The sequence below is a fragment of the Ptychodera flava genome, chromosome 15, assembly GCF_041260155.1.
Source record: "Ptychodera flava strain L36383 chromosome 15, AS_Pfla_20210202, whole genome shotgun sequence".
NCBI classification, from domain to species: Eukaryota; Metazoa; Hemichordata; class Enteropneusta; family Ptychoderidae; genus Ptychodera; species Ptychodera flava.
This window is the reverse complement of record NC_091942.1, coordinates 7,325,607-7,351,453: the sequence shown is the minus strand read 5'-3', so window position 1 is coordinate 7,351,453 and position 25,847 is coordinate 7,325,607. Positions and strand designations below refer to the sequence as shown.

Here is a 25,847-nt window from a genome sequence, read left to right as displayed (position 1 = left end):
GAATGAAAATTCAGCGATTGTAGTGCAATGAATGTAAAGATATTGCACGTTTCTAGGATTATTTCACATACATTTCAAGGCTTTGAACTGGCTAGCGCTCAGTGCGTGACTCAATGAAGGTTAGATTTTATTTTTGACAAGAAAATATAGAATCTTATCTTGTTTTCCAAGTGTTACTATACAAATTTGCAAGGTCAAAGGTCAAATAAGTTGTTTGCCTACTTGTCAGTGTTTATTGTACTGTGCCTCCACTGAGACCTAAAGTACTACTAAAATTCTATCGGTTACAGACGTAGGTTTTTAAACAATCTAACATACTTTACGGTTACGTTGAAGTGTTGTTTTTTTCTCCAATTTCCTCAATACTTGGGTTTACTGCAGTCAAGGCCATGCCAAAGATGATTGTCATGACGACAGTTTTATTTACCTGCACTGGATGCAGCTTGGTCCTCGTTGAGCCTATGCCTTCGACCGTTGTAACCGCCATGCCATGAACAGCACATACAGGTGTATAGCAGGCATTGATGGCGTGGTGTCTTTAATAGTTGCTATAGGAATAATACATTTTAACCCGATGGAAATATTTTCAATATCATGTCGAAACGTTGTTTTGCTTGCCGCTCTGTTGATGACCCTTGCGAATTATGTGTCAAATACATCTCTTAAATCATCATACAAATTTGAACACTGTTTACGTAAACTCCCAAACTTTATTTATCTCATTTTAAAGATATTGGGAATGCAAAATGCACTCAGTTGAAAGGTTTGATAAATTACCAAGTTAGCCCCTGCTGACACAGTGTCGCTGTATTTTAACGACGTCGACAGTGTAATATGTTTACTAGTAATCTGAAAGCTAAAACACACACAAATATATGGAACTAAAAAACAGAGAAAAATGAACACCGGAAAGGATACGAAATCCTCTTTTCTTGATGGTCATATCTTGACAGCATGACAGTACAGGCACCACAACCTCCCTCGCCACAGCTGTATTTACTTCCTCTGAGACGTACTGATGTCGTTGATGTTGTCACGGAAATAAGATGTTTACAAGATGTCTTTTTCAAAAACCATTCTCAACATATTGATTGTTTATCTTGGTCCTTACTTTTTCACTTTATTTGCTCTTCTTGGTCCAATTTTGCGACCTACATTACAGTATGACAGTAGCTTCCATAACATTTTTACAATAGGCCTAACTTAAAGATCGAAGGCGCCTCGGATACTAATATTTGGACTCTCGAAGCTTTACCATACTTTTTTTGGTCTACCATATGTAGAGGTTCATTTTGAGTAAACAAAATTGTCACTGTCTCATCTTTTTGAATTTTGAAAATTATATATTTCCCACAAGAGTTAACACGTGGTTGGCGGCCATTTTCGACTCCAAATATCAGGTGTTGTTTTCCTTGGTACTAAAGTTTGCAAGATGATCCCCAACTTAAATACTTGATTTGGAATGAGAATGCTTGAAAGTGTCCTTGGGGAACGTTTGGGGGAAGGTTTAAGTCCTACTTTCGAGGCGCATTCCACCTTAAAATAACTGAACAATAAAGCATTTTTCCATCGTCACACGTCCACTGCAATTAAATATATTTAACCTAACTCTAGTTTAGGATAAATCTTTTGAGTTATCTTACTTCACTTTTGTACCACCTTGAAATTACCGGTTCCAAAATCTAAAAAAATGTCTTAGCTATATTTGTTTTACCTTGTCAACTGTTTGTTTTTGCTTTTTACCATCGACCGCCACCGTTAAAAATGGAAACTTTGTGGGTTTCGTCGGTATTTTGAAATGAAATTTTGAAGAATGAACTGCTGATTGTGGCTACCTTGTTTTACCTCACTTTTATGAGTCTCTGTCCATAGATATTTAGCTTCTGTTCTGCCATGAGATCTTTTTCATTAATTTTTCAAGGCTCAATGACAATATTTTCTATACTTCACAAAAGTTGCCACAAACGTTCGGAGCACAATTCGATTGATGTCATATCTTCAATATTAATGTTTAACTTCAGTAAATGCAACGTTGTTTTTTAAAAAGGATACGCTTTTGTCTCATATATGACAACAAAGTTGTCTCCGGGTCGACGTCATCATCAACAATCTATGAAGAGATCAATGTAAATAATAAGTTACATTTGGACGGATTACAATAACTCTTACGACTTGAAAATTCTACTTCTAGGCAAATCTTGTTGTAAAGTTGAGTAACTTTTCACAAAATTTAATTTCTTTTTACGGTCATGCCGTATTCTTTACCTGCACGGCGAAATTTAGCTCACTTCATGTGTAGTATACGCTTCAAGTTGATAACCATTGCACTTCCGCCCGGGCTTTTTTAGCCGAAATTCCAACGATTCAACTTATATTGAACATAAAACGCTAAAAAGATGGCAGGAATGGTTGCCAGTAGCCAATGTCCTGCCATCAGAACCCCAGAGGATACTACACTGTGCGTACTGCTCGGGGACGGCCGTCACCGATTTCTATTGAGATGAGGAAAGCAGCCTTCAATTAACTCAAACACGCCAAAACAGTGCCTCGTCGGCCACTTCTATTGTGTAGAGAAAGGTGTTGGAACAATTTTCGGTAATATTTCACATTACTAAATGTGTGCACGCCCTCTCAAGTACCAATCACACAAACTACCTTATGACGAAAGTGTGAATTTGCTGTATTTTTTAAAATAAATTCTTTGTAGTTTAGCTGTGTGAAACCAAGTCATATTTGATAAAATGCTAGAGGTTGTCTAGCGCACATTATGTAACTTTGTAATTTTGTCTAAATATCGTTGGAATGACTATTTTACGGAAAATCTACTTTTTTCTGCACTGTAAGGTTGACTGAAACTGTACGCTGCTGTGAACAGTCACAATGGTTTATGCGGCGATGTGATTGGTCAATTGATACTCAGTTAGGGTGTCCTTTGTGACCCACACCGCACTGTGCAGTGCGATCTCAGGCAACTCGCCCTTTGTATCCACATGGGGAAAAATATTTCCGCAGTAGGGTACAGTTATGCTTGTCTTTGGCAAAGGAATCGACCGTAGACAAATGGGCAAGACATACAGCAGGATACGCAAAAAGCAAGGCCAAAATGTTTACCAGAAACGCGCCTGCAACTCGAGGAACAGAGCGGAATATATCCGCCAGACAGGGCCCCTTTACAAATGCACTACAGGCTTTCATTCAATAATGAGTGTTCAATGCCAGATATGTTGCTCTCGTAGCCACATGGAAATTTTCTCGCCAGTCTTTCATTGTTACTCAAGATTAAACAAGACCACACCATGGAATATTTCGCACACGATTGTCCTCGTTAAAATGTTAACCAATAATTATTAAAAGTATCACACTATCTCCCACCTCCTTCTCGTACGATTTTGAACCCATCGTCACACGCACGTCAGGATGCTTCGAGAAAAAAGGCAATCAGTAGCATCAATCTTCTGTAATTCTGAACAACCATACGCGTAACTAACCTTATTTCCGTTCACAAAGAAAACTAATGTATCTCCGGTCTTCCGTACGGCTGTGTCCGTTCCAGAGACAGACATGCTTCCTCGGGTATACGCTGTTTGGATTGTGAGTTCAGCCCTTTCATACATACATACAATAGCCGGTCAAGGTCATGAAATCAGTGATTTACATGACTAACCTAAGGGGCCATGAATAACAGGCCCGAATGACCTGAATTGGGTACTTTGAAACCAGGCCAGGCACAACTTTTAAGCTTGATTGTTTTGTCTGTTCGAGTTTTTTGTATTACAGAACACTTAATCAAACACAACAAGTAAATTGAAAACTTACAAACGACAATAATTTATTTAAAAGACGTTTTCGTACCCTCTATGTAGCACTCACAATTATTCTTTTCAGTCGCTAATACTAAGAGTCCAACCTTGAGGCTTTGATGTAAACAATACATCTGATACATCATAAATGTCTTGCGAGCACCAACTGCAAGTGCGCATTACCCTTCATATAGTTGATTGTTTGCTGTATGTTTATTTCATTTGATTCATTCATGGGCTTTGTTTATATTTGTTTGCAATTCAGCTAGTTCCTTACAACTTTATAATGTCAATCCGTTGACAAAGTCAACATAAACTGGGGGAAGGGGGTCATGCAACTTTCTTACGTAGGCCGGCGGTAACCGATAGATAGATAATGACTGCCCCTTTGGTCAGGACTTCGTCCTCATGAGTGCAAAGGGCATTCGGATGTCATGTGAACACTTGACGGCTCGCCACAATTTAAATGTTTAAACTTTTTAAACCATACCCTTTTTTAAAAGTCCGTTTACATGAAAAGGGGAAGGGTCAAAATAGCGGTACGCAAATGTCCACCACTATATGGCTGTACCCCCGGGGGCAGAATAACAAGAGCGGCAACATCTGCTTGGCCAAAGTGTGTACGTGTCAAACAATGAAGGCGTCTTGGTAATGGCGAGGAAAGAGGTAAAATATTTAATGGGAGCTGTTGGAAGCTTTTAAAAAAGTTTCCTCCTCAAACTGTTTGAAATGCTGTATTTACACCCAAATGACTGAAAAGATCAGCTTTGAATACGCAAGCGGTGCCGAGCTATCAGTATTGAAGCAGTCACCTGTGTTCTATTCCGCTCTGCGCCTATGCGCCCCATAGACGTGTGTACATATGCCTGAGAAGAAGAAGAAAGCGCTATAAATACAATGCTATGTCATCTTCCACGTTCGATTTTACAGTGGAAATTAGCAGGTTTACCTATCATGTAACTGTCGATCGTTCCCATTTTCCTCAAATTTCATACCTGATACTTAATCTGCTTAAAAAACGGTCGTTTCATGTGATTTTCGGCCAAATTCGACGGATACCTCGCCAAAGCATATAAGCGTTAGCAACATTCAAGTCACCTCGCACTGAGCGTTGGGCGTCATGGGCACGTTGGGTAACATGTGTTGCTTTCTGGCCTGATCTTGTGTAGAAGTATGTTTTACTGTCATGAGCGTTACATGACCCGAACTCTTCTTCAGCTACTTCAAAGTCAGGGCTATCTCTGTCACTGCCGGTATGCAGTGACAGTGACATTGCCTGTAGGCATCAGCAGGGCAGTAGCCGAATTAACTAATTTGAATTTTGTTCAGTTTACACAACTGCATTCTTGTTCTACTCCCTACAGCATGTTCAACTATCCAGTATTCAGCTTTCCAACACAGCCTGTGACTATTATCCCGCATTTGTATCATTTACAAATGACTTTCAGTCTGGAGTCTAATTTTATTATCAACTAATATTCATAGATGCAGGCTTTTGTCGACAAACTGAATATTGTTTGTTTCAGCATACTGTAGGGAGACAGCAAGAAACTGTCTTTGATATATTGCATAGAAATATTGAAAAAAATATCAACAGTTGCAGCTTCTGACCCGATACTAGGCCTATTTTTTTTTGTACGAAAATTCATATATTTTTAGACTGGGGGAGGCAAAAGTAACGAAATGCGACAAAATGGTTCTGGATCTTGTTTAAATATTACTAACATTAGAACAATTGGATTATTACCCACCAGCCTTAGATTCGTTAAAAAGGGGAACCAAAAAATTTTCAGGTCCCCCTATAGGCAGAGCAAAACTTTCAAGTCCCCTCCCCTCTACTTCCCAAAAATTTCGAACCCCCTGAACTTTCCTCCAGCCCCCCCTCTCTGTTTTTTTGTGAACGCAGCCTTAAAGTAAAAAAATATACATCTTAAATGTCTTTCAAACACCAACTGCAAGTTCCTATCATTACACTCCATAAACATCGCCTAGGATGAGCTACCGTGTTAACCTTATCGGGGGATTCTATCATAAAAGGTCGTTCTTTCAGGTCATCGGTACATCGCGAGATGTTGACCCTGTTAAGATAATAAACACAGTAGCCTATCAGGCAGTGATTATGCGCAAACAGTAGTGTATGGTCAAGTGATCAATGAATGTATTATTTAAAGTAGTGTGGGCCTCGAAAGTGAAAGATTTAAGCTTTTGCTCAAACTTTCCTCAAGGAATCTTTCAACAATTCATTTTCAAAATCAAAGATAAAAATCTGTGCAAATTTTGGTACTAGAGAAACAAATTTCCCAAGATTTAGCGATATTTGAAATTCAAAAAGGCCGCCAGCCCTGTTTAAATGCTATAGAGAAAAATACAATTTTCGTTTTTCGAAAAATTGAGACTGATATTTTTTCTTACACGAAGAGCTTTACAATGAATCCCCATAAGTGGTAGATCAGAACAGACTTGTAGAAGCTTGAGAGCCCAAATATCTGTCCCCGAGGTGCATTCTACCTTAAATGAAGGAACACCATTTACAGAAATACAGTTCTTCATTGGAAGTATCGCAGATATCAGCAAAGAGACCTGACATAAATTTCGTGAATTTCATAGCGTTTGCTGTGTCCATACAATAAAGGATAGGATTGTGCATTTCGAGACAGGCCCATCCTCAGAAAGTGGGTGTATGTAAGTCTATTCAGACGACCTTCCGCCAAATCACAATACCCCTTTAAGGTAAAGGGCGACGAATTCGGACGCGCACACGCTTTAGAACATCTGCGCAGATTTAACTCCAGCCTGCCGCAAATGGGTTATTTTGTAGCGCATGTATTTAACATCACCTGTCATTGTTGAACTTGCGCTGTTACCTAATTCTTGACCCAGTCTCTTAGAAATACATGTGACCTTTAACCTTGTCAAATTTTGACCCCTAGGAAGCTGGTTTTTATTCAATATGAGCGCAAAATTAACATTTCTCACCCATTTACATGGCGCATATTGCCTATTCACCTGGAGATATTGTAAAAAGTAGTGTGGTGACACCCTTTTATTAAAAGTGTAAACTAAATGGTATTATGTCAGGATTTTATTCGCCAAGTTTGGTCAAAATGACACCATTCAAAGCGACAGGAAGAAAGTTCGAAAATTATGTAGTGATATAATTTCGATATCGTCATTTTGTAATCGATACTTATGTTAAAATTACTTTACAAACATCATGAAAACTATACATTCGATAGATATGGATCTTAATTCTTGGTATTTATTAAAATTAACTCATTTGCTAAGCGTTTTATAATTGCTTTCTTTAGTTTAAGTGAATTATATCATTTTTATTTATTTCTAACGACACCATTTTAACGTCCGTTTCCATGGAAACGAGCGTGGTGACCCCCATTTTTATTTCATTTTTGCACTTGAACAACTTCCAAGAATATTTGTGCAAAGTTTCAAGAAAATGACACCACAACTTAATTTTAACGTAATTCGTAGTACTTCACCTTAATTAAAAAAGTAAATTTCTATCACAGTATTGAAAATATAACACACTTTCTGTTCGTACATAGACATTCACCTACCTAAGGTGCAAAATCCGCATTCCATTCCGTAAGTGTTCGTCAAGCATTCTTTTAAAAATGGATATTGTTTTGTAAACTTAAAAGGAAATATTCTCGAATGTTGATCATTGGACCTGGACATGTGACCAACGTTACCAATTGACGAGCAAAACAAAATTGCGTCTTCCAGAACAGGCTTGCCCCAGTATGTATGTATAACCACAGGTGCAAGTGTTAGAAGCCATTCACTTTGAAGTCAACTTTGCTACTATTACGTAGTACTTTTTGCCTTGTGACCAATAAGTCAAGAAATCATAAACGAAACCATCCAATGATAATGATATTGACGTAGCAGTGTTAGAGTCACTGATCACGCATGATGTCCAATGACATGGAGAGTTTATATTTTATTTGCATGTAAATAACCACTATAAGAAAAGGTATGTTTACGAATACCGCGGAAGAAGGGACAACACCTGGCAATATGTAACATCCGTGTTTAAGAAATAAACGGTGTCATCTTTGAAGACTTTGAGCCACTATCATATTTCTGTAGCCTGACGTCCTCTAGCTATTCCCCGAGAGAGACTGTGGGCAGTAATACTGACATCAAAATGGCAATTATTACGTTATATCTACACCTACACTTGTTACCCGATATACAGGTCATCCTTGTTCCTTATAATAGACGTTACTTCAAACATTTTTGATTCTTTTTACCAGATATCGACCGGTAATATTCCATAATCATGCCGAAGGTCATCATGTAAATTCACCGAGTACAGGCTTTTAATCTAATCGCCTAAAGCAAAAACACTGAAACCACAGATGATTTGATTGCTTCTCTTTTTCCACCGGGAAGACTTGAGAAGTATTTCAAACGCACTTGGTATACAGATTTGACAACGAGGGATTTACTTACACCGACCCCACCAGTTACATAGATATGTGATCGATCTTTGTGTGATACGAGGTTTCTTTTTTGTTTCCTTGTTTGGTTTCTGTAAAAGTGAGCCAAAAATTGAAGGCATGCATGACAAAATGATTTGGAACTTTGGGCATAATTATATTGCAATCGACAGCTGCCATACTTTCGGGCTCTGATTATAATGAATGTGGTATGAAAAAGAATAGCACTTCTTAAAAATCGCCGTAGAAATATCTGCAAACATGAAAAAATTTTAACAAAATGACTGCCGCACACCAAACGGCCGAATTTGATTATATTACGACCCAAACTGACATTCTCATGCATGTTTATTGTTCATCTTCATAGTTCGAATAAAATCAAGGGAAGCTTACGATCTAAATCCGACTTTTAAGAAAGCTCCGCACTCTTGTTTTGCGTTTGATGTTCATTAATCATGATTAATGCATTGATCATGTGCGAGATAAGTCTCAGAACTTTATCCGATGTGGAACAAAGCTGCCATTTTAAACATCAACGCTATCAGATACCTTTAGGTATCATTTTGAAGGCCAGAGCGAGTGCCACGGTATCAAGTCTGTTCGCTGCATCATTCTTCTTCGACGTTTGTGCTCGTAACTGTACATGACACTGAGGGCGCTCTGTGATGTTTGCGTTTTCTCGCCCGCCAGAAGAGGAAACCTGAGCCAACGACCACAATCAGCAATCCTCCGAGTACGCACATGGAAATTCCAATCAAAGTGAGGGAATTTGAGCGTTGGTTCGGCCTGTGAACGTGAGGTCCGATAATGAGCGCGGCGATCCCTACCGTGGTCACGACTATAACTATTACCAAAAACACAAAGATCCAGGTGCGATTTCCGATCTTGCCAAGCGACCGAGTCTTCACGTCGATGTTTATGACTACGCCCTCAGTGGACGAATCCTTCATACCACGAGAATAAGTCACTGTCAGGGGTTCGCGTACACTGTCTGCAACGCAGTCCTTGTTGTCTTCAACTTCCGGTTCGGGATTCATAATTGTAGCACGATGAAGAGAAGACTCTGATTATCAAAGTGGCCTACAATAAGAGCAAAAGCATGTCATTGTCCAATCACATTTGCGTGTGAAAACTGACACAGACCGATGTCATACTGCTGTGAATATCTGTGATGGTCCTGTGCTGATTTAAAAAAAGGCATGCCATCCGTATTGCATTGCTTTCTATCTGGTGAATGTCTCACTGTATGATTTGTGAATGACTATGGTAAACGACAATTTCCTCGAAATCATGCTCACACATTGAAATATCATACATCGGAAATGAATGCGTATGACATTTCTCTTGACTGTATACTAATTCGTTTCTACCTCCCCAATAAAGTCTAAGTTTGAGTTCATAAACATTGCAGTCAGACGGTAGAATCGAAATGTAGCAGTAACTTTGAAATTTGCATTGATGTATTGATAATTGAGAACTTACAGACCTTATGCCGATTTCTCAACCATTTGAAGTTGATGATATTTTCACATAAGCTTACGTCCTAGGGATTGAATACTAGATTATAATTCAGAGCCTCACAGCTTTCGAGAATGCGCATCGCCGGACTCGTTAATTACAGACAGTTTTCCGCACTTTTCATTATGCCATTAGTGACGTGTCCCCTGCAAGACAAAGTTTGAAACTTCACAAAAGAAAACGGCAAGATTCTATCAATGATGAACAGTACGCAAATGATGCTGGGTAATCGGCCGACATAGTTCGTTGACTCAAGGTGGTATGCACCTCGAAAGTAAAAGACTAAAACCCTTAGCTCTAACTTTCCTCAGGGGATCTTTCAATCATTCTCTTTCAAAATCAAGAATAAAAATAGGCGGTCACAGTGCAAATTTTGGTACTAGAGAAACAAATTACCCAAGATTTACCGATATTAGAAATTCAAAATGGCCGCCATCCCTGTGTTAACTCTATGGAGAAAAATAGAAATTTTCGAATTTCGAAAAACTAAGCCAATGAAAAGTTTTCTTTCACAAAGAGCTTCAAGATGAACCCCCACATGTGGTATATCAGAAGAGAATTGTGTAAGTTTGAGAGTCCGAATGTCAGTCCCCGAGGTGCGTTCTACCTTAATTGGACAAACAGTTCCCTCTTGTAGGCTCTCATCTGAAATCATCATGTCATACAGTGCAATTTTAAGTCAAAGTCGTCCAGATGAAGCTCATGGTAGAAGTGAAAACTTTACCATGTATATACATTCAAACGATATTGTAATTACTGTTAAATGTAATTGCAGCTGATATTCAACATTTAGGGACTGATCAGTTTCTTCGACCTGTTGGGCGGTGGATTGTTTTTTGCCTATTCCAACTTTAGAAAACAGGGTGATCCTCCTATTTCGAATTTCGAAAACAGGTATGTAGACCCCCATGGGCGGAGGTAAAACAAAAGGTGGAATATAAATTCGATAAATAACACACACGCACACACATAAACATACACACACACGCATACATATGTGTGTGTTAATATATATATATATATATATATTATATATATATATATATATATATATATATATATATAGGCCTATATATAGGCCTATATATATATATATATATATATATATATATATATATATTATATATATATATAATACTTTCAATCATTCTGTGTTTTACTGATATTGTTGTCATGTCAGATGTAACATAACGAATCAATATTTTGTCAATATTTTGAATGAGCTGTGAATATATTCTACATTTTCTATGCATAGCAAGATGCCCGGAACTGCTGTACATAAATGAATGTCAATCATTAATATCATAGAGAGAGACACAGTAAATTAAAAACTTTGATAGGTCTTTAGACTTGCAAACCAATCATTAACATCTCCTGAGAAGACACAGCGGAGACCTGTTTTTATAAGTTGTAGCCATATCTGATATGCGCAGTGTCTACTGAGAGGACCCTTTTCTAATATTGAAACCATGAAAGCAGGGATAATAATGACAAAAACTGCCTTTTGTTAATCATCATTTTAGTCATGAAAATAAGCACCTTTCTACTGTAAACCTGTGACACACAGGAAAATAGTTGCATCAATGAGAATGGAAAATATATTGTCATTTTTCTCTTTTAAAGTGTGTTACTGTATAAAATATATTGTGAAATTAGTGCATCATAGTGTTGCTTTCTTATACTGAATTCTCACAGAGGAAACAGAAAAGTATCAGGAATTAAGATGTCATACTTTCCTATGAAATACAACAGATTTAATTTTTATTAGTACACTTTGCAAAACAGACTTAAGATTTGAAAACATCAATATATCTCTGGCATATATCTCTGATATATTAAAGTACTGCGCCCGAAGGGCGCGTCGAAAAATACTAAACACCCAGATATCTCTGATATATTTCTGACATATGAAAGTCATGTAGCCGTAGGGCATGCTGAAAAATGTCTGATATTTTAAAGTAATGCGCCTGAAGGGTGAGCTGCCATATATATATATATATATATATATATATATATATATATATATATATATATATATATATATATATATATATATATATATATATATATGCATGTCCGAAATATACATATATATATGTCTGATGAAGTCACGCGCCATATATATATATATTATATATATAATATATATATATATATATGCGCATGCATGTCTGATAAAGTTACGCGCCGAAAAATATCAAACATTCAAATATCTCCGATATATATATACATTATATATGTCTGAAATATTAAAGTCACGTGCCCCAAGGGTGCACTGAAAAATATGTTTGATTATTAAAGTTACGCGCCCGAAGGGCGCGCCGAAAGACTCAATTGAATGATAAAATTCGTGGTCGGCGGGATGCATATAAGGCAAGTATGAGCCCGTGTCGAAATTCAAAAACAGTGCGACTACCCCTTCCGCATTGGGCATTTCAAAACATGGTGACCCCCATCACCATAGACAATTAAAACCAGGGTGATCCTCATTAATCCATCGTCCCCAAGGCTAAAGAAACTGACAAGCACCTTAAACGGACGCAACTGCATTTGTATGAAATTATGTTATCATTTTCGGCTTTTCTGGACGATATACAACTAAACTAAATCTATCTTCTGTTTTGTTTGATTTGGTTCGTGTAAGTGTGTGCCTGTCTGTCTGTCTATCTATCTATCTGTCTGCCTGTGTCCGTGTTTATGAAAAAGGGATGCCAATGCGTGATATTTTGACCATTTATTGATATCATACATGTACGTTCTTTTCAAGGTCAATTTGGTTGCATGTAGAAATGCTAGGATACATCCAAGGAATATTGCAGTTTTCCTGAACTTTAAAGAGGGATCGATCCGGGCTTGGAATACATATTCATAAAGTGGTGTCATTGTGCTAAATTCAAAAACTAAAATAGCAAGACTCTGCCATACTGTACTAAAGAACCTGTGAAAAAATGCTGACTAAACAGTTTTCCCTTTGATAAATATATTAATGTTCATATACATTTTGTAGTCTGAAACACAAATTTTTCTTTGTACAATCTAAATTTCACATGTTTTAGAAAGCTTTGCCTCAAGACACAACAATGCTACCGTCAAAGTCAACCCCTACAAATCTTAGGGCCGTCATTAATTTTGTCGTAAATCAGCGCAAACAGCTCTAAAACAAACGGTGGGGCGGGTTGCCCTATCCTGTGTCTGAAAATGTAAGACCGAAACTCTACTTTTCCTCATGATAATTTTCTTGTCTACTCCCCGTACCCTACAGCGGATGTAATTATAAAGAAAATGGCCATTTTTCATGATTGCATTATCATCAACCTTCATGAGTGTGTTAAGTTCATTTCAGTTAGGTCTTCATACTGTAAATATCAACTGTCATCTGCTGCTATATTTCTTCTGCTATATTATTTGCAAAATTGATCAATGGATAGAAAATCATTGGTCGCTTCACTATCTTGAAGAAAATACAAAAATAAATTCAACTCATTGTTATATGGAAATAGGAAAAGTTGGGATCCCGGGTATTTCCCCTAATCTTCTGACCGTCATTAGACCCGACGATTGTGGGAATCCGGTGTAGTGTATACCGTATCATATCTTTAACGAGAGTTATATTTCACTCCCGAGTCTCATGAATACAAGTTAGGCAATATTTCTCTCGCAATTCAGTTGACAATTTGACTTATTGTCTGATAATTTCGAATTAATCATGGTGTCCCATGTGATCTTGAAATAGAGATCCGCACCGGCAATTGCAGTATCATATACAAAACGTCGCATGATATGTGGCCGTGTATCGCACATTAATGCAAAGGTTTCAACGTTAATTGTTCCTGTATGTATTTAGGTCGTTTTGGCGATAAAGGCCCAGCCAGATATTCGCATCTGATGTATCAGATGACAATGCGTTTGCTGTTTGCTGTTTTGTGGATTTTAATCAGAAACCGATTTCGGTCTAACAGTTTTGTGACGACAGCGTTGTGGCTAGTGAGTGGAGGATAATGAATTGCAGTATATTCCCTTGACATATTATCTTAATATGGCCGACCTTGGCAGGGGAATATAGAGTGAATTCGAATCACGTCTTTAATTTCTCTAGCGCTCTTCACTTCACGCTGCTATTTCTCACGATACTTGCTCTCCGTGGCAACGAGAACCTCCTACGCAAAATGTCACGGAAGGACCTCTTTCCCTTTAAATGTGATTTCATGGCGGTATTTTTTCTTCTTTCTTATCGTATTACCATAAAAGCCAAAGATATAGTATGGGTCTGTTGGTCTGAGTAAAAATGCGATACTTTCAAACGTTCCCATTTGTAAAGTGTGTTGTCTGAATAAAGATACATATAATATCCGTATGAACATTCCTTAATAACTTTTGAGACAGAAGGAGATTTCACCATTGTCCTATCTTCACTCAACGAACAACACGACCCCTATCCTGTTCAAAGTTTTGACTTCAATTCCACCATTCTAAATTTTGGTGCGGTCCAGGAGTCAAAATAAACTTGATGTAAATGTCTCGGCTGTGATTTCGTTGCCGTCACCATCTGCACGGTACCGTTTTCAAATTTTATGATTCAAAACTGAGCTGCACTTCTCATATTTCATCATTATCATCATCATCATCATCATCATCATCATCATCATCATCATCATCATCATCGAATTCTTCGCAGGTAGTTACATTTTTTGTAAACGTTGATGAAAGTTGTCGATGGTTCTACATCACAAAACAATGCCATGTTCATTATCACACGCCCGCTTTCAACTCTAATAATAGACAGGTTTGGCTACACGTTTTACGTGAACGTGAACGCATAGAATCCACGTTGGCGTTGGCGTACATGTTCATGTGCAAAAATCCGTTTGGCTACGCGTTACGCCAACCGTTCTTGTGGCACGCGCAAGAAATGATTCAGCCCGGCCTGGGTCCGCGTAGTCTGTTTCGGCATCACAGGGATAGCTCAATTGTTAGCCCGTATGCCGCGAATCGACGAAGAAACTGAACATAAAAAATAACGAAAAGTCATGAATATCTTTGAGGATGTCACTATCATATATCCAACCGACAACGTGCATGAATGATTCACAGTTTATATCATGTTTTGATACCGAAAAATGAGAATAAATTTACACGTTAATGAATTACGTGAAAACAGCTGTCTCCACGTAAATACGCGACGCCGGCTCCGTTTACGTGGAGAACGTACACACAAGTCGATGACATCATCGCTGAAATTCGTGACGTTACGCGTTCACGTTCACGTAAAATGTGTTCCCAAACCTGTCTATTTTTTACGGCCCTGATACGGCTTTTGCGGCCCGAGGTCGTACGCCGTACGACCAAGGGCCGTAAAAGCCGTATCAGGGCCGTAAAGGTTTTATCATACACCTTATGGAATGATGAATATGTAGTTTACATTGTTATGTAGGTCATTTCCCCCACACTCATCATGACCTGAGTTCAATTAGTCTAGAACATTCTCAAGGTCACTGCCCTTAATGACCTCACAACCTTGAATTCAATTAGTCATGTTTGGAATGTTCTAGGAAATTAAATTAGTTGTGTGAGAGAGATAATTTTAGAACAGTAATTAGCATGTCAATAAAAGTTCTAGATTGTTCTTATATGCCTTTATGTAAGCACATGGGTATAAAAGGGACGTGCACAGCTTCCAGTCAGACTTTTGGGATCGTGTCTCTTGTGTGTTACTAAACGCCAGCAGTAGTCATTCTCAAGACTTTTCAAGACCTTCACTGCCAACGCTGGATTTATACTGTGGACTTTGTGCAACTTCAAGCCTGCAAGCCAAAGGACTGTTCATTCATCCGACTGACTGTTACAACTCTGAGACTGGAGCTTTGCCGTCCCAGCTGAGATAAGTAGTCTGTACACTTTTAAAGCTTGTACTCTATCCCTGACTTAGCAATTAGTTTTATTTTCGTAATAAATTTTGTTTAAACGTTAACTGCTGAGTTCACCCTTTTGTTCGTTTTCTCTGCACGTAACAGCATAATATTCAACATTGTTTAGGAGATAAAAATGCGTGCGATATCAAATATTGATCGCCATTTGTGTCAGTTTTTCATAAATACGATGGCCGCTTCCCGTCGCGGTCACCTGTTTACGTGCTGATCGCAAATGACGTCACTGTTCACTCTCATTAATATACATAAATAAACATTTGTCCGCATTTTCCGCATAAACGACGAAAATAAAACCTGCGATCGCGCGAGTGTTAGAATGGCTATTTAGCGTCACACCTATGAATTGATGACTGAGACTACAAGCTGCAACAACAGCCGTGCATACAACGACCAAATTTGTCCGAATTTCAGCATATTTGTCCGATAGTCGCGCGCGTGCAGCTATATTTAGTAACAAACCCGAAATCGCGATCAACGCTATTCTAGAACGGGCAAAGCAACATCCGTACTCTTACGTGACTAACAGAGATCAAGGCTGAAATCAAGATGTAAGAAGGACAAAAGCGTGATGTCAGTTTCTGATTTATACTGAACAAGCACGCACTTAGTATACACAGGATTTCACTAGAATTTAGAAATACAAGCCGATGTCAACTGTGCGGCTCCACTAACGCCACGCGCAGCTACGATCTGAGCGAGCAGACGTTTTCCTAATCTCGCCCTGGCTTTGTGTACGAATGGAAAGTTTGCGGATAGCAACGCGCGTAGTAACCAGAATCGAAATAGTTTAGAAATGCACGCGATTGCCCACAGACCCTTTCCCGGTTATCCCACAATGCATTGCAGTGACTTTATCAAACACCGTATATAAGCTCAAAACAGCGAAAACATGCTGATTTGTTTTGTACAACGGATTGTTATAGAAGAATGACACAAATTGCAATACCAAATAATGCCCTGTGTATAATCTAACCATCAGCGACGACAATATAGGTCAGGGTGTAATATGCCATAGATTTCTATGAGTAACGTACCGTGCGTGTACTGTACGGCTAAAAAGTTCTATGCATAACGTAAACTTTGTATACTCTGGCGCGCACTGCATCATTGAACCGGTAAAAGAACTATTAGGCACGGGCCGGGGCGTGATACGTATTATCATATACCTACATTCACGTGCCTGTGTAAACCTATGGGAGGAAGCATACGACCCTTGGTCGTACGGCGTACGGGCCCTCGCACGCTCGGGCCCTTCCGCCGTACGACCTCGGGCCGCAAAAGCCGTATCAGGGCCGTAAAGATTAAAAAAAAGCACGGATCTGAGGGCGCTTTCTCCCATAGCTTTACACAGGCAAATGAATGTAGTTATATGATAATGTCAACAATAGACCGGACCGGTTGACCAGTCACACGATGCCATCTTCAATTAAATAGGCCGAACTTGGGCCTGGATTCCCCATCGTTTTTGGATGGCATGTAGACGATGAGTCTGTGAGTCGAGGTCGTGTCTCTTTCAGAGTCGGTCACAGATGAATTTTCTCTCGCCGGTGACAAAAATTAGGGCCAGTCGGAATAATTAAGAAATTCACTAGGTAAGACTACGTTTGGAACCCATTGAAGAATTGTCGTCGCTCTCACGTCCGGAACGCGCATCCACGTTATATACTAGCGCGCACACATCATGTAGACGACAATAATGATATTCGATCTATACGGTCAAATGAAGGAACAGTCTACTTCCTGTTCGCAGCCGGTCAATTTATACTAGCTGTATTTCGTGTATGAGACGTGACGCAGACGTGAAATGGTGACGCTGAGATTAATAAAAAAATACAGCCGAATTAACGCGATTAGGGCGCTCTACTGTATTTCGCAGTCTGGTCTGTCTTTGCTTTGCGCGGCCCGTTTAACACGCAGTTTGCAATTTTAACACCGACAACGTCTGACTACGGCTTATATGTACAAAGATGATATTTGAGAGGGCAACAGAATGAACCTTCAAAAAACCCGCTAATCTTGACGGATCAAGAGATGAAGATCAAAACACACTTTCTGGCAGACTTACCTTTCTTACAGTGAACGCGGATCTGCCGTAGGGTAGAATAAATCGCGGCATAAAATAAACCTACGGAATCGGTGGAGAGAATCACATTGCAAGAAACCTAGGATTGCCACACGGCACCAAACCCGTTGCTTGATTTATGTCTTACGTCACTGATACGGCGGCAATGAAAATCTACATACAGGTAACCATAGTAACGATCTCGTGTCGTTGAACTCTACGAGAAACATCTCCTAAGACTATGGTAGTCGTTTATTTCTACCGATAAACGTGCCCCTCCATATGCACGCTATTATTTGATCAATATTTTGTTTTCACGTTTTCGTTAATGAAGACTGCATTTTCTTAATATTTGATCAACGTGAGGATCTTCTGGACCTAATATCTAATAAAAGCAATGGTCAACTATGATTATTGAAGCTTAGTCGATGTCTAAGTATTAAGTATTAATTTGTTTAAAACAGTAATCGAGAAACATGTTTTTAACTGTACGGTGTGAAATTTTAATGACTGTCAGAGATTTAATTAGGTCTCTGTAGATTTACGAGGAATTCGCTCAAAATGACAGCCAGAAGTTGGCTCGCTCTTTCTAGATTGCGATGCAGTTGTTAATTAGCAGACATTTTGTATCAGAATATTTTGTAGAATTTACAGGAGTACAAGAAGTACTCGCTGTGAAACCCTACATGAATGAAATGTTGTAGTCTCACTTCACTTTTATGTGACGCCTGTACAAAGATTCGTTTCTTCTTCATAAATAACTGTGTCAAAAGAAAGTTGGCCGATTTAATTCTTCGATGGAATGAATAGTAGTCACGTAAAATTACAGTAAATTCGCATGCCTAATAGAAACAATGCAACACAATAATTGTAAACAGAAAACTAAACCAAAAATTCACGCCTATAGCATAATGACGTACGCCGTTGCGCGCCTTCCGGCGTACGAGTAATTAGGTGTAACTTAGGCAGCTCCCTAAAAAGGCGGGAAATGACACCAGTAACAATGCCATAAAGGTCTGCCATTAATAGCACAATAGAAATAAAATTAGAGTTCTTCCTATCATAAATCTCCAAACAGGTCTGGAACTGATCAGAGCTATAACGCACATATCACGTTCGGTGGCGCTGGTTGCATGTACACTGTCTCGTCATTGTGATTACGCTTTTTTGCTCACGTGTTGACACACGTGGGCATATGTCGCAGCGATGTCTGTCTGTCTGTGTGTCTGTCTGTCTGTGTACTCAATATCTCAAAAACGGCTCATCAGATCAGAATCAAATCTGGTACATAGATTCAGTTTGCAAATGGCAAGAACTGATTAGTTTTTGGTGGGTGTGGCTTGCTTACTTTTTGCTCATTTGCATAATTAATGATTTTAGAAAAAACTGATATATATTGACAACGACTGCACACACTTTGATGAGATTCGCTACAAATGTTGATCACACCAAGATATATCAGCTTTGAAAGATATTAAGGGGTGACGTGAAAGATAATTACTAATTTGCATGTTTAATGAAATTTCCTAATTAGGAGTATATATCTGGATTTACTCGATCAAAATTGACAAAACTTGGTATGCATATTGAAGATACTATGATTTAACGTTATTGAAAGTAATTAAGCATTTTACTTCATCCAAATCCTAATTTGCATATTTAATGACCTTTTGAAATTAAGGCTATATATTTGAAGTTACATGACCAAAATTGATGAAACTTGCTTGTACATTAAAGATACTATGATAGAATATGCTTAAATACCATTAAGCATTTTTACATCAGCCAATTCCCAATTTGCATATTTTATGAACTTCCTAATTAGGGGTATTTATCTGAATTATATTGACGAGACCAAAGTTGATGAACTGGCTATGTACATTAAGATACTATAATAGAACATTATTGAAAGTCATAAAGCATTTGAAGTTTAGCCAATTCCTTATTTGCATATTTAATGAACTTTCATAATCAGGGATATTTATCTGTATTGACAAGACCAAAGTTGACGAAACTTGAAATGTACATTAAAGATACTATGATACGACATTATTGAAAGTCATTAAGTATTTTTACTTCATGCAGCTCCTAATTTGCATATTTAATGAATTTTTGAAATTAGGGATATATATTTGAATTTACATGACCAAAATTGATGAAACTTGCTATGTACATTAAAGATACTATTATGTAGGCTAACTTTATTGAAAGGCATTAAGCATTTTTGCTTCAGCCAATTCCTAATTTGTGTATTTAATGAACTTCCCTAATTAGGGATATATACTTGGATTTATTTGATCAAAATTGGCATAACATGCTATGTACATTGATGATTATACCAGGTTATATCAATATTGGAAGTCATTTCGCATTTAAGTTTTCATGTCAGCTAATTTATAGTTTGCATATCTAATGAGCTTTCAAAGTTTGGAATATATAGAGTGAAGGACTTGACCAAAGGCAATTACACTTGCTATATAAAGTGGTGATACAATGACAGCAGTCAAAGAAATTAATATTTTTTTCAGCTAATTACATATTTCAATACTTAATGACCTATAGACTTAATCTGTGGTGAATTATGTTCATTATGTTGATCATAATACTTTCAATGAAGTTGCAAACATGTGGCAAAGTTTCAAATTTACACATAAATGTAACTGCAATATTTAATGAAACACGTGAGCATTTACAGTTCATATCTGGTTTTAATCAACTAACGCCGCAAGGTGAATGAGCTTTAACGCACATATCAAGATATTGAGCGAAAAACCTTGAGAGAGATGAGTTACCGTGCTTTGAAACAATTGAAGACAGTTTGTGAATGTTAGCTTACACAATTCTATTTTCGTGCAAGGCTTTACATTAATTTCTAGGGATTAAATTTTTGACTGATCTGTGTGTGAATTGTTTGTTTTTAATTCTTATAGGCTGATTTCATCAGCCGATGAAATGGAATTTCTATTTAGTCTATCCGAGCCACACCAATTTTAATTAATGTCCGAAGGATGACCAACCTTTTTTATTCATATTTTAAAATATAGCTACATGTATCGGCGGGATGAACATCAGACACTGCAAACAGATTTGGGAAAACCTGTCCCAAATTATTTTATTTTTATTGGATTCACCATTTGTTTTTCCTTCTAGTGTCATGATTCATTAAAAATAACAGTAATTGGTTATTAATACTGAGTGAGTATGTCTCTGATGTCTTTGAAAATAACATTTTTAAGCAGTTTTCTGTTTCAGATTGCAGATAAGGGCATCAAAATTTGTTAAATATTTTCAATGCCATACGTCAAGGAAATCCTACCCTCTCTTGTACTCTTCCCCATTGGACCTTTGCCCCAGTAACCCTTTTCTCCGCTTATAAATCACATTTCTTATCTTATTTCAAAGACCGTGGATGGCCACACAAGACATGTAAGTACTCATAATGCCAACTACATTTGAGTAATTCATGACCAGGTGTTTTCCCATTTGGCATGCAATGGATAGCCTTTTCAATGCCATTCTGAGAAATAACCACATTAAGGTCACAAGGAACACTATAAAGACAGTTGTCACAATGTGATCATGAGTTTCAAGTCTTGTTGTGACAGTATACTGAAAAGTGATGTTTATATTAGTAGACAGAGGTAAGTTAAGCAGTGAACGAAAGTACATATACCATTGGTCTGTTGTAATAGCATTTGTGGACACATAATTGCGCCTCATATTTCGCAGACGGCCCAAAACTGCGCAGGGTCATTCTTTACTTCTAACAACCTTTCTGTCTCTCCTGAAATCACACTTCTCATCATATTTAAAGAGCATGGGTGGCCACACACGATGTAAGTAATCATAATGCGGAGTTGGTAGCAACACTTCGTTTGGCAAATTTGGTTGAATATTTCTGAATTGAAAGGCGTTTTGTCAACGTTCGCATTGTAAATGAGTAGCTTCCGTCGAACGACGATGATGATGATAATGATAATGACGACGACGACGACGATGATGATGATGATCATTGTCATGGTCACAATGATCATGATGCATTTTCATATTTAACAGGGTATGTAGGTGGCCTTGAATATTTCACTGCCAGTTAAACACCTACCGCAGAACATACCTAGGTATATTTTTATGAAAAAAATCAGAAGTACATGAAAACGAAGGTAGTAATTTCCTGTTGCATTCATAACAGTTGCATAATGAGGTCGTCGGTTGCCAGGAAATAAGGCAGTACTTGGTAACTAGGATAGCTCTTTGAAAAATTATGAAAGCCATGAATGTGCTGAATGAAGGCAAGGCGAATGATTAAGGTTGCTCTATTGAGTTATACTACATCATTACTCTAAACAGGATTGGAACGATTTTGGGTGTTTTAATGATGAAGTAATGTTGATTTAATCTGCAAATGTAAGCTTATCTGCTTTTCTTTTACATTATACTCAGAGTAATTTTTAATATTGCAACAGTCAGCTATACGGCACTCAGCACGTCTGAGAAATTTGAATAATATAAATATCCAATACTCCCAAATTAGTTCCGTTCCGTTTCTAACACACGTCAGAAAATACGGTCGAGGATAAGCCCGTTGACTGCATTCGAGTATTCGCGAGTTTCACGACAAAACCGAAGATGAGATAACCCCAAGTTCCAAAACACTCGATTGCAGATACTATAGTATCTGCAACTACTTTTTCTAAGTGAAAGACTTAAGCTTTTGCTCAAACTTTCCTCAAGGAATCTTTCTCTTTCAAAATAAAGAATAAAACACGTGGTCACGGTGCAAATTTTGGTGCTAGAGAAGTCAATTTAATACCCAAGGTGTTCAGATATTTAAAATTCAAGATGGCCGCCATCCATGTGTTATCTCTATGGAGAAAAATAACATTTTTGATTTTCGGAAGACTAAGAAGGTAATTTTTTTTCTCTCACCAAGAACTTTAAATTGAATCCTAAGAAGTTATGTGTAAGAAAAGAATTGAACAGATTTGAGATATCTGTCTCCGGAGCACATTCTGCATTAACAGAATGGATTTATCAGCAATAATTATTTGATACTTGATTTTTTTTTCCTTTGACGAAGATCGTATGAAGATCTTATCTCGTCTCATTAGAGATGAAGAAAGAAGCTTATTAACGAAAATCTAAGAAAGCACTATACCTTTTGTTAAAATAACCCAAGGGTTGAAATAGTTACATCGAAAAGAAAACACGCTCGTCAAAATATTTTTAAAATGCAAAATAGCGTAGGCCTATATTGTTCCCAGTTTGAAGGTTTTAGCTAATGTTTTTTACAAAAGGGAAATAACATACGTTGACAAACTTGGTCTGTATGGTGTGAAAGTGAAATAGCCTATGTTCAATATACAAGAGACAGGGAACATCTTTCCTTGGCGATGTTTATTATCTGTATTATTTTCTCTTGGTCAGTATAACAGAAAGTTTAAAGTTCAACAATATGAGTCAATAAAATGATTATTGAATTACGACCTCTAACGGCCACTGGTGAAAACTCGTCAACGGGCTCGTTTTCAAGTTTATTTTGTTTGCTCGAAATTTGATACAAGTCAGTGGAGTACCCTGTTACAATGTCTGACCTTTTCTCCTTCCATTCCATTCAAAGAGGTACTTTCTCATTCCTTGGTAACCGGCAACCCTTCTCTGCAACAGCGAGTGTCCCTTCTCTGCAACTACGAGAGTGTTATTATAGTCAATATTGAACCAGCAATCCAATGTAAAAATATGCAAAGTACCTACTGTATATCATCATCGTCGTAGTAGATCCCTAGTCATTTGTGGAAGTTAGCCGGATCAAGCGATAAAGTAAGATGTTTTGTGAATCTGCAAAAACTATCCCTCCATTTGGAAATACATGTATTCCACCGTGTTTATAAAACGAAATCTTGCTATCAACGCCAGGCTATGCAAATAGTTCCTGAGGAAATTGTCAATTATTCACAAAATCTCTTCAAAATCTAAGGTATCTTGTGTTCACATTGGTGGAATGATTTTAAAGATCGAGTTGCTATAGGTACTGTACTAGATGTGGTGGCGATGACCTGAAGGTCACTGAGAACGCCGATTAGCACAGTGCGAAAAACTGCTGATTAAGTAAATGTAGTGTGACTCACACAGCTAAAGTCACAATTCGACTTCACATCCTGAGATCTTGAAATATAGGGAAAGTGAGGGACATCTAAAACTTTGATAACGTCCCCGATTTTCTTGATTGTCAAAAGCTTAGATTTTTCACACCTAAAAATTATTCTCTATTTTCTCTATAATGATGTTTCCTCTTTCTTTTGCTTAACATTCTTTTAAGATTTTTTTCCTTCAAATTTATGACAAAGAAAAGTGCTTAGGTGATAAAACTATTTTCATGTTCAAAATTTTTCCTGTTATCTTCTCAATCGTGTGATAGATATCGATTTAATGATGATATTGTGATCTTGAGGAAGATTGTCCCAATTCATTAATATAGGCTCACTCCCCAATGGTTTGGTCTCACCATGCACTGATAGCCTGTTCTTTATTGCACGGATGGCTGGTTAATGCTAGCTTTCTCCACGAATTGACTTAAAGACGTAAAGTTATATGGAACAAGTTGATGTTTAGTTGCGTTGCGTACATATCCAAACAAAGCCATATGTACTGAATGAAGTAAACATGCATTACCTATGATACTGTGTATGTACATCATGGAAACATAAACATTTAAGTATAGAAAAGTTCTCTTCTTCCACTGTGAATTAACATAGCAGACATGTTTCGAACAAAGCACTTGTCCTTCATCAGTGTCCACTCTTGATCTGAGTGTGAAAACGTTTCATTGTCACAGAAAATGTGTTAAATACGGACATTGAACTAAAACGTCAAGCTGAACTGGACAGTACAAAAGACGGGGCGGAATAAAACAAGATTACGACCAACGTGTAACCGGAAATGCCACAGCTGTTGAACCAAGGCCTCATCTATAACTTCAAGGGGCGAACATCGGTACATAACCTACTGTTGATGACAAGGTAGTACTACGCACAGTGATGAATACGATTCCCAATATACCATGGTTGCTGATTTTAGGTGCTACCTTCGATGAAAAATTTTCAACGAGCAGAGATAATATCAATAATTTGCGAGATTATAAGTGTCTGCTGTCTTCTAGCCAAACATCTGAGATCAAGATTATTGTGAAAGAGCTACCGCCGAACACCTGCTTGCTCTTCTTATATACGACATGTAAACACGGGTTATTCCTGCCGAGAATACGACAGCAAATATTCCAATATGAATTTCCTGCTATCTTCCTCGCAATGGTTTTGCATCTGGGTCTATTTTATCACTGTCACTGGACCGTTCCTGACGATTTTTACGAACAAACAATCAGTTCACACCTATCGCGGGATCATATTGCGAAGATGATCCTAAAGTTCCATCACAGGAGAGATTACTGTAATCCCCAATTCAAAGGTGTGAGAAATACATTTCGGATTGTTTATCTCCAGTTGCAAAGCCAGGAACTGCAGGCTATAAATAAAAGTGCCTTTTCTTCTGAACAATGTCCCGACAACTTTGCAATCACACGTGACGGGTGTGTACATTTGCAAACAATGGAGAGTCAAAAAGTAATTGACATTTCTGGGCTAGCTGATCCCCGCTACTTGAAGTTCAAGATCGCCTCGTGCAAACTAGTTGGGTTGTAGTTGCCGAGAGGGAAATAATTGCCGATTGCGGACTGGTGCGATCTCTGTACCCTAATTAACCTTACACAAGACACCACCAGCAGTAAGTACGCATGTTCAACGTATACAAAACGACCCTTTTTATTTCAGGGCCACAACATACTTCCAAAAGAAAATTACCGTAAAATATCAGCCTGCAGGTGAACATATATCATAGGCCTACAGGTACACAGATCCAAAAATAGACAGGGAGAGGCAATCTGCTTGAAAACATGAAGCAGTCTATCTCTAAATCATCTGAGACACATTTATAGCATGAAGCTACTCCGTTTCTTGCTCCATGTCTACCATGGAGATACCAGGTACCTCCATGGTGTGTACAGTAACCGTTGGCCATGTATTCT

General features: G+C 37.9%; 1 long non-coding RNA gene and 1 pseudogene across 2 annotated transcripts; both read right to left on the bottom strand.

Annotated features, from left to right (window-relative positions):
• LOC139151058 (xanthine dehydrogenase/oxidase-like) overlaps window positions 1–3,620 on the bottom strand; it is a 111,972-nt pseudogene extending 108,352 nt beyond the window's left edge.
• Window positions 3,621–6,760: 3,140 nt separating this feature from the next.
• LOC139151056 (uncharacterized) lies at window positions 6,761–17,911 on the bottom strand. Of its 2 annotated transcripts, none has more exons than XR_011556331.1 (3): window positions 17,774–17,911; window positions 9,746–9,927; window positions 6,761–9,343 (listed from the first exon to the last, which is right to left on the bottom strand). It is a non-coding gene; the product is annotated as an uncharacterized lncRNA (long non-coding RNA). The 2 variants fall into 2 exon arrangements; XR_011556330.1 differs by having other exon boundaries at window positions 9,750–9,927; window positions 17,774–17,907.
• Between the last annotated feature and the right edge of the window lie 7,936 nt (window positions 17,912–25,847).